This window comes from Lepeophtheirus salmonis, chromosome 6 (assembly GCF_016086655.4).
Source record: "Lepeophtheirus salmonis chromosome 6, UVic_Lsal_1.4, whole genome shotgun sequence".
Classification (NCBI taxonomy): domain Eukaryota; kingdom Metazoa; phylum Arthropoda; class Copepoda; order Siphonostomatoida; family Caligidae; genus Lepeophtheirus; species Lepeophtheirus salmonis.
Genome location: NC_052136.2, coordinates 17,839,128 through 17,850,129, shown reverse-complemented (window position 1 = coordinate 17,850,129; position 11,002 = coordinate 17,839,128). Strand labels below are relative to the sequence as shown.

The window sequence follows — 11,002 nt, the reverse complement described above, 5'->3', positions numbered from 1 at the left end:
CAACAATATCTACATATCATCAAATGTTCTATATAAATTGCTATAGAATGGTTAAATTCAGTTCTAACAAGTTCCTCAAAAAAAGTATAGACTAGTTTTAAAGATTAGGCTAAGGATTTAAAATGTTCTAATGAGGGTACGAAGTCTTGGTAACCCAATAGTGTCTCCGTCATTTATTCTTTTTATTTCAGAGTAATTAGCTGAAAAAGTTAATTTTAAAAAAAACATTATTCACTAGATGTAAATTGCACATAGTAGTTCTACCAAAATGATGAAAGTAGATACAAGAGGTTCAAAAGTAGGCACTTGAAGGAGGAAGCTCAAGATACTTATAGTAAATATTTATTTGGCTATTTTTATTATTAATATAATATCTTAATGTGAGTTTAGGATTACCACATCCATCATGCGTGTACACGTAATACTTGTTTAGCCAATTTATTTCTAAGAACATTGCATATTATAATCTTCAAACCTTAATAACTCTCTTGATCAAAATGAAGAAGTTTAGAGATGTTTATTTTTTATATTTATATTTTAGAAGGACAAAAATTATAAACGTAGTATTTTTCTCCTCCACACAAGAAACACATAACCTTTTTTTTATTTTGACAAGGATATTTGTTGAGGTATCAAGATTATAATATCCAAAATATTTAGACTTGAATAGTGTGTGATGGCAACGATCGTTGTTGTAACTCACTTTTACAATTTTCAACCTTTTCAATGGCTAATAGACTATACTCTCACTTGTGAGATTGGTTGTCGATTCAAATTGAAACTCCTAGAATTGAAAAAGCCAAATGTTTTTTTTTCCAAATTATAAGCAAATAAATAATATAAAAAATTTATATATTTTTAATTTTTTAGAATTATACTCCCTGAACCGACTTCAATAATCTTATATTTTTTGAATTTTTTTACAGAGTATTTTCATGTCGGAAACTAGACATATTTAGTTTACTCTATGTTGATCTAAAATATATATTACATTCATCTTCGTTTGATAGAGCTATTCCAATATCCATGCGTATATACTGTAGGATTTCTCCCACAGGATCTCTTTTACCAGGATTGATCAGCGTTTTACACAAACAGGAAATTCCTCGAAAATACCAGATTCAATTATTTCATAATATAAGTTTAGGAGTTCGACTTGTTCAGATGATATTAATTATTCATCATAGTACCTTGTGTTCGTTTTCTAGTTTTTTCCTTTTTATTTTCGTATAAAGGAATGATCATTTTTACTCAGATAGAATAAAGATATTTAAATCTTAATATAAACTAAATTTAATTATGTGATATATTCATTGTTAATAAATTATATTCAACGAAGTACCAACATTTTTAGAATTACACTACTTTAATACAACAAAAATATTTAATGTTGCTTGTCCCTTTTTTACCCAATATATAACTGATGCACAGTTGATACTAGGAAAAGGGTAATACTAGGAATTGAACCAAAAAACTCACTCATTGTAACCCTTTTTGTATACATATTAGATATCTGAATGTCATATCTCAACCTACTTCTAAAATACATAGTATATTCTAGTTTTGCACGAGTAGACTTTTAGCTAAGGGGTCGGCCCGTGTATCTCACAACTATGGAACCCCAGCTCCACCCTCAGTTTCAAACGAAATGAGAAACCCTAATATACAGTGGAATGATATCCCTATCCAACTTACTCTTTTTTTTTTCTTACCAACTAAGAATAAATTAATTGGTTGATCTACGAGGGTTGACTAAAAAAAGTTGATGTAAGTATTTTCCTGAAAATATCTTATGTTTTTTTTTAACTTAATGTCCTTGTGTGGTTAATTTTACTTATTTTATATATCTTAAATTCATTTTATGATATATATATATATATAGACTGAAAACTAAAACTGAACTACACTCATTCGTATTATTGATTAGAAGTTAACAAATTTAAAAAATATATATTAGTAGTTTATAGTATATAAAGTTATTTTATAAAGTTGGATTTAACTTTACAATAGATTGTTTATTCTTTTTTTAGACTTGGAACTGTCATCATTTCGCTCTTGTTACTGCTGTTATTACAATGGTGTCGATAACCCATCACAGCGTATCATATTTATAGTTTCAAATTTTTTTTAAAACAAATCTGTGCATCAAAAGCTCAGCACGACATATTAAAAAAGAAAAAAGGAGTATATATCTATTATTTGTATAATTAAAATAAAGTTAATCGATGCTCCAACCCAAAACTCCGAGCAATGCAAGGTACTCCCGCTATTAATAAATAAAAAAGTTAATTATATTGATTAAGTAGTTCATTGGAGAATTCCTTATCTTTCAAACTATTCTACTAATAGAAGAAAAGAAAAAAATATCCTTTTGTCGGTCAAAAAAAAGGAAATTTGATGAAGTCAAGAACGAACTTTGTCAGTCTCTTTACATTTTTTTTTTTTTTTTTTAATCATTTCATTAACTATCAAAACAATTAGTAACCCTTCTTTTCAATGGAAACTTGTTTGATCTATTCTTATCTCAAAGATCAAATCAAGCATGAACATTACTTGTACTTCATGATCATCATAATAGTCCAAGTTTTATTTATTAAAAAAAGAGTGCAAGGCCGTTCCATAGACTTTGGGACTCCTGAGGCTTTATGGGACGCATTTTTTTTTTTTTTTTTTTTTCAAAAAAAATTGACAACAATGAATATTGTTAATTTTAAATTTTGAGAGAAAAAAAACCATTAACAATAATATTCATTTTTGACAAAAACGTTGTTTTGATAATATTTTTAGTCAGAATGTGCCCTCCCTCCCCGTCCAGGAGTCACCTTCACGGAAGAGTGAAGTAACTTTTTTTGGAAAACTTTATTAAGGAGAATTAAAAGTGAAGATCCTTAAGCATCCATAATACAAATTTTATGTTACATAGTTATAATTAAAAGTTAAAAAACTTTAGTTATGACGTTTTTTCAATTCTTCATTTTCTTTTTAGATACCTGGAGTACTAATAATTTAAAACCCTTTGGTGGAGGAGTTGAGATGGGTTCACTGAAGTACTTAGGGACTCATCCATTGCGCATATTTTTTCATTTTATATTATTACTAGCAAAGGATTACCTAGCGTTGCTCGGGCCAAGGAGGGAGTGGGAAATCACATTGACAATGGTCAAAATAATGGAAAAAAATTAAAAAACTATTCAGAAAATACTTGTATACATACTATTAATTATAATAGGAATGTTTTGTTGGTGTCGAGAAAGATCCTGATAATTATAATTCTAGTTATCTTACTATGATAATAACGATGGAGGGGAGAAATGATAATATTTTAGTTTATACAAAGGTTATTTGAAATAAAAGGTTTGTTCATCATGTAATTGGGCTTGCTATAATTTTCAATGTGATGTATCTTCCCGACTGCTGCACAATACAGGCAATTCTTTCTCTGGTTGTAAGAGATTCACATTGTCATCACTGGTATTGTTCGAACTGTTCTCACTTGATAACATCTAGTTAGCCACAGTTTGCTTAAATGTTTAGCCAAATGACCGACAGGATGTGTTAGAATTAAATCCTCCTTTGCTCCTAATAGTGCAAAAAAATAGTTTTCAATGGGATTTGACCACTGTCTTTTTGTGCATAAGTTTTCAAATTTTAGCTTTTCCGTTAGGTATTCTAGTAAAAGTATCACTGATGGAATATAGAGTAATAGCTTTTTATTAAATCGAAAACAACTTGCTAGAACTTCATTTTTGGACTTGAAGATTTTCAAGGATCCAACCCAGCTAACAGCTAACCCAGTAACAGCTATCCAAAAACTCAAAAATAGGATAATCTTTGTATAAGACATTCTGATATTTTGGATTTCTAAGCTTTTTGCATGAGTTGAAAACATCCAGGAGGTCATTCACTTGTTGAAAGAATTCTACAGTTTCACTTGTAGTCATGTGCAGTGCTCCAAGATTAGCATAAGTTGTTAAGGCTGCAGCAATATTTGAGCTGAGAACTTGTGTGGCATATTTTACCCCTTCATTTTGGGCCGGAATACATACATATTAAATTAAGCATCAGAAAAGCTTTTTTAAAACCCTATATCTTCTGATAAGTATATATCATAATCATACCTGCTGGCTGAATATTTTTCAAGTAAAGTCGAACAAATCAGGCTCTTATCTTGAATACGTCGTTGAAAAAGACGACGTTGTTGGGGGGGTAGAACATAGTGAGAATTTCATTAGGTACCAGTCATTTTTTTCTTTTTTTGAAGCAGCATTCATGAACATGTAGTTATCAAAATGTTTTTTATAAAGTCTAAGTCTGACATTGCATGACTCACTTCCTCTTAAATCGGCTAGACCATAACTCTGAATTCATCTTTTCCTGATATCATCGTTAATAGGACATCTAAAGAAATGCAAACGGTTGGATGTCCAATTGTTGAACAATTAATCGCAGCAATGTAAGTTCCCCAGCCGTTTTCGTTTTGGATTAAGGACACTGAAGAGTAAATGAGCTAACTCTTCTTTGTTGAAGAAGAGAAATGATTTATCAAGACATTAAAATGTCGAAGCGATATAAGTATGTATTTTTGGCGCCTTAAATTGTAATTGTTTATTGTAAACAACTTACCTAATTAATGTTCGTTGAAATATTTAAATTTTTTGAAGATTTATTTACTTATCTACCTTGTTGATACACACCGAACATTTCAGGCGCTACAGCCACGTAAAAATCGCTTGCTTGTACCTATAAGTTCTGTGCTCTTACTATAGGCTTTTGTAACCTAATTACTAATTTTATGAATAAAAAATGTGTTATAACATACCAACTTGTATGCATCAAAAAAATGATCAAAGATGAGAAGTACATCTTTTATTTTTGTCAAAAAATTACCAAATCGAAATTCGCGAAGAAAATTGCAAAAAAATGTTCTGTAGCAATTTTGTAAAAAAATTGTAAGTACATAGTATTTATTCCCATTGTAAAGAGAAACATAACCTACCAATATTTCTTTCGTACTTGCATAAACAAAAATGCTATGGAGAGTAATGTCGTAGAAAAAAAACCTCAATAACTTGTGCATTTTTGCAACCGTTGCAAAGATAATGTAATAAAATATTCTGGTAATTGAAAATACTACATGATAGAGTTAACAGTTAGAGTTAGTATAACAAAATATTACAAAATACATCGTTTTGTGGCCTTTATTCTTAAAAATTGAAAATTTACGTTTATTAAAAAAAGAGAAAATTTTGTTTCAATTGAAAAATTCTTCAGATAATGACAGATATTACAGTCAAAGATCAATTATTATATGTCAAATTTATATGCAATCGAATTTACAAACAAATTTCTATAAAGTTTATTATGTCTGCGAATACAATATTCCATTGAAAATAAATTATTTGTATATGAAAAAAAAAAACTAAAGTGCAATTTTCACAGGTTTCTTATTTTTTCCATATTTTTTATTTTTATTTTGAATAAATTTATAAAACGTCCTTATTATATAGTTATTTTTGACACGCTCGTCACTTTTTGATTTATGACTCAACCCTTTACCTAGTCTCCTTGAGCTCCAAAAAACAGGGGTTTTTTTTTATAGAATGAACCATCTTTTAGATAATCACCCAAAAAATCGGCACCCCCTCTTAGTCTGACCAAATTCAAAAGAGACACCCCTGCCAAATTTAAACCTCCTAAGTTCAGTTGGGTGGAAACCCATAAAGGACACACACACACAATTCTATTTGATATATGTACAGATTATCCTTGAGTATATCTTTACTACAAATGCTCCTAGTATTTTTGGAGAAACTTTCTACAAAACCTCGCATTTTCCCATAATTTCAAGCATTTTCTTATGATTTCATCTCCTTTAAGAAAAAAATAAGTAAAGCGTACGAAAATTATAAACAAGAGAAGGTGCAGATGAAATTAGAACAATTTCATCTGTTTAATGTTCGAATCAGTGTGATTTACTCACAAGTTTGAACCATATCATTATAAGGCAATTAAATACAATACAATTACCACCGTAATATCCTATAAAAACATCGAAAATAAACAAAAACATTACTACTGATTACAACATTCGGTAGAAATTTAATTATGATTCTCTGCCGGGAATTAAGGGAATCTTTTCGTTGGTGTTTGTCGCATCCGTCCAACGAGCACTATATACTTAGAGAGTTCACGTATTTTCCGAAAACAGGCTCGTTGAAATTAACAATCCTCTTAGAATTTTTTCGAGGCTAAAAAAAACTCTTTGATTTCATTAATTATTCGACCAAACGACATCTTATTTAGGTATTATTTTCTCATGAATACAAATTTTAATTTATATTTATTATTTTAGACGCACTGCTAAGAAGTTTTTATTTACCAATATAATATCTAACTAGGAATGTGAATAATTGATAAATTTCGGGAAACATTATTGAGTAGAAACATAAGTGTTCTATAAACTATAACCTCGAATGCGTTAGCTTATGAATGTCGGAGAATAACACTGAGGAGTTATAAGTGTAAATCCTTGTTGGACTCGGAGTAGGACATCGACTTAACTCCTGCCTTTATCATTGCTTGATACGGAGTGGGGTTTGTGTTCATTTCCTTGTCTGATAGCTTCGCGCAGCTGTTTCAATCAGAGCCCTATAAGAAGAGATACAGAAATTTCAGCGCCCCCTTGTGACAGATACAAAATGGCCCAAAAAAGAACTTAATACAATAAATGAATACTAAAAAAATAATTTTATTGACCTTAATCATTACGAAAAATTATTATGTAATTATAAATAATAACTTTATTGACTATTTATTTAACTTACTTAGTTTAGGATACACATTTTTCGTCCAAAGTAGAAGTGCTATTCTATGTTCTTTGATAATCGCTGAATGCACATTCGTAAAAGTATGTGCATTCTTTTACTAACATACTTAGATATAGTAAATAATAAAAATTTATGACATTTGGCGACATTTATAGACGACTTAATTAATGGAACCGCTACTTCAGGTATTGTATTTACAATTTTTTTCATTTTTTAAAATTGATTTACAAAAGATTTGAATAATGCATCTATTTTTGCAAATTGATCCAAACAGTTCTTGGCACAATAGATTAATTGGATCACATATACTTCCTCAACCAATCTTAACTAAGAAAATTATCGATGGTCTTATTAGACCAAAAGTGGATTTTGGAATGTGAAGACTTGCAACTTAAAAATTTTATATGGTTTGAATTAAATACCGAAGAGAGGTGCATTTTTAAAGGCTTAAACTTTGATTCTGCGTCCCAAATTTTTGACATCCTTCTGCTGCAAATTATTCTTTAATTGCTTTATTTCTGCTTCATAGACTCCAAGTTTGATTTGTATGTCAGTATTTATTTCCTTCAGATGTTTTACCACAGGAGAAATATCTGTAATAGAACATACAATTATAATTATTTTAATAATTTGCTTGAGATTTCCTTAATTATTAAATTTTCTTAGCATCAGCATCGTTCTCCCGAATGAAAATGGGTTTGTGGGAGCCTTGGAACTTTAGGTTTTAGATGTTTGAACAATGTTGGAATGGCTTAAGAGTTGGTATTCCTTATTTCTTAAAAATGTTTAGAGCACAATTGAATATACAATTATATTATGGTTTCCAAGGATTTCATTCCATTTTTAGAACACATGGTCTTCCAAGGAATTTGTCCCTTGGAAATGATAAGTGTCATCCTCTCAGCTCTAGAACGATTCCTGTAATCCCCAGCGCAATATAAGATGGCTTTCTTGGGGTATTTTAACGAAATAGTTGAGTTCATCAACTAAAATATATTATTAAATTTTGAATGTTTTGGGCCGTGACTCAAACACATGAGGAAGTCAGCTATCGTCAAAGCAGATAGCTCGGTGGCGTAACTATACTCATAGGGCTCTGGTTTCAATTGAACATCATAACGAATAAGCTGATCTCCAAAAGATTCTTCAAATCGTGAAGTTAATTTTCGGTTTATTCTTTTATCATGCAGATGAATAGTATTATTTTCATCTGTGGTATCCCCGTTGGCAGACATGTGGCGGTATCTTAGGTGGGGTTTTTTTGTGAATTCAATTTAGCTAATATTCACACTCCAACAAATTATGAATATTATTGCTGCCAATTCGTAATGCATCGTATCTATTAAAATGCTACTATGTGCATATCAACAAAAGGAAGTTGTGGATATAGACAACGCAGCATGTGATACATCTATAGCACATACTAACATATTAAACAAAACAGCAACAAAAACCGGACTATAGTTTTATTTTCAGAAAACAATATATTTCATTATAACAAATCATTCCACCAGACTTCAGTAGTCAATTCACGCAACTATTTCCATACATTGTTTAAAATGTAGCAGCTACGACCACAGACCATGCCACTCAAATGTTCATCACAATCGGATAGAATTATTTATCACATCCTATAAGAAAAACAGAAAATTAATATCTTTCACATAGGTAGTATAAACCTTTGTCAAAAGTTATAATATTCAGAAGGAAATGGTAAAATCATGTTGGAAATTCATAAGAGGTACCAGAAAAGCTTTTTCAAAGCATTCATCATTTAAAAAAGATATAATTTACGAGTATTACAAACATGAGTCATTACCTGGATTAATTTTAAGGGCGTTCAAGTTAAACAAGCATCCCTCAGGACCTGCAGAGAGAGAGAAAAAAAAAATTAAATATACACGACCAATGAGCAACAGCTTAAAAAAAACGGAGAGAGACAGAGAAGGATCAGATATTAAATGGAATCATGGTTTTTGAGCTTTCATGTAAGAGGTACCAGATATCATTTTATCATCATACTAGCTATCTCCATTAGTACATATATACCAACAATAATTACCTTTCACAGTCAAACTCTAGCATCCACCACGGTACGTTAGAAACCAGTAAAAATGAAGTTGAGAACTCCTCATTGTTGAATGTTTCATGTTAAACTAATCACCACGATGTAAATTGGAAAGGAAACTCAAATATATATATTTATTTATTTTCACCTGATTTTAGAGAGTTGAAGCGCCGGCCGTCTATCAACTAGGGCTCTATCCATTCTTCCTATTTCAAATATTCAACATTTTTTTTAAGTGTACAGTATAAGAATAAAACAGACTATCACTAATATCATTACTATATACTAGCATCAGATATTATGTACTTTGATCCTAAAGCATTAAACTTAATGTTATATATGATCCAAGTCAATTATTTATAACTTCAAGTTATCAATTGTTCTTAAAACTAAAAAAATATATATATTGATTATGCTTTTCATAAGCATAACATTTTGAGCATTAATTCATAACGAAAATTTAATTAGTTAAAAAAATAATAATAAATATTTAAATCGAAATAGTATGAAATATAATTTATGTAGCATATATATTACTTTTTTAAGATTATTTGTTTCTTATAACTATTTTATTTTTGTAGTAAATACAGGTAGCAAATCGTCCGTACGTATCTTGATAATAAATTAATTTTATAGCTAAAAAATGGCGGGACTTATGGAAAGAGTTGTGACGACATAGTGAGTAGAAGAGACGTCATGGATTTGTAAGTTTCTCGTTGTTTTTTTTCATTTCATTTATATTATCAGCAATTCTAATACTTAGTACTTCAAGACTTGATTAAATCAATTTGTCAGGATTTAAATGTTTGAACCACTGCACACTTGTAAAAAAAAGTCAATTGCTCTGCTTCTCTTTAGTAGTTTCGTATCACAGATTTAGCAGTTGTCCTGGTATGGATGGTTTTGAGACTCCTGTTCTCCTTGAGGGAAAGGTATTTCGAATACTCAAGTGCAAATCCCAATTTATTACTACTCCGAAACTTGTCAAATCCTTGTATACATCCAATACTTTTTTGAATAAACCTAGTAATTTTACTTTGGACAAGGATCTAAGTTTTGTTCCTCCTTTGGGTAACAAAGAACTCTTTATTTACAACATTATGCTCTATGAACCCATTGGAACATGCAAATAAAATATTGGCCATGGAATTTACACAGGGAATACTGGAACATCTCTTTATTGACTTTCTGGCTACTGGTTTCGAGTCCACATCTGCATTTAAACCCCTGGAGTGGTAACTTGTTGGAGACCATTACGAGGATCATAGGAAAATGCCTTCTAAATCAGGGATACCATCAAAGCTAAATGCTACTCAATTTCGGAATTCAATTTGGAAACAGTTAATCTAATGTATATTTTATTTTCAAAAGAGAAACCTGATACATGAGTGGAAGAAATAATTAACTGAGAGAGGCTCAAGCCATTGGGAATATGCCAAAGGCTAACAAATGAGACGTTACATGTAATGTCAGTGCTGTACGTTTCTCTGACGCTATAGTGAATTGGGAAAATATTCTTCATTCTTTAAATCATCCAAATGCAAACAATGTAGATATGATAACTCATTCTGATCCTGATGCTTTATGATCTGGATATACAATATTCAGTTAAATTCGATCGGGTATGCTTGAAAGTATTCAAGTTTTATGCATTAAATTAGGACAGCCATGGAGATCCGCCACTTCAACCATCACGACGAAAACTATAATCAGGCTGAGAATAACAAAAAAGCTTCATTGTGAAGGTAATTTGGAAGAGATTTGGTTGGAAAATAACCCACGATGAAAAAATTTCAAGTCTTGAGTGTGCTGCTTTTAGTAATTTTTGTGGTAATGTAAAACAACTTTTGAGTATCTGTAAATTATTTGTATAATAATATATGCTTATTGATTTGATACTACATTGATTTAATGGTTAAAAAAGAAATAAGAAGCACCATGAGTGATAAAACCTACTCTAACGTTCCTCAAGAGTATTAAGATGAGAGAAATACATCAATGGATGAGGTTCTAAAGTCTATGGAAACTTTAGCATATAAAGATGATACAGCAGTTAAAACGAAATTGTACAAAATTATTCAATGTTGTTTGATCTCGCTAAATTACG

At 30.3% G+C, this 11,002-nt stretch overlaps 1 long non-coding RNA gene across 1 annotated transcript; it reads right to left on the bottom strand.

Annotated features, from left to right (window-relative positions):
* Window positions 1-8,278: 8,278 nt before the first annotated feature.
* On the bottom strand, window positions 8,279-9,038 carry LOC121119986 (uncharacterized). The gene is made up of 3 exons (XR_005864900.2): window positions 8,890-9,038; window positions 8,647-8,694; window positions 8,279-8,458 (listed from the first exon to the last, which is right to left on the bottom strand). It is a non-coding gene; the product is annotated as an uncharacterized lncRNA (long non-coding RNA).
* Between the last annotated feature and the right edge of the window lie 1,964 nt (window positions 9,039-11,002).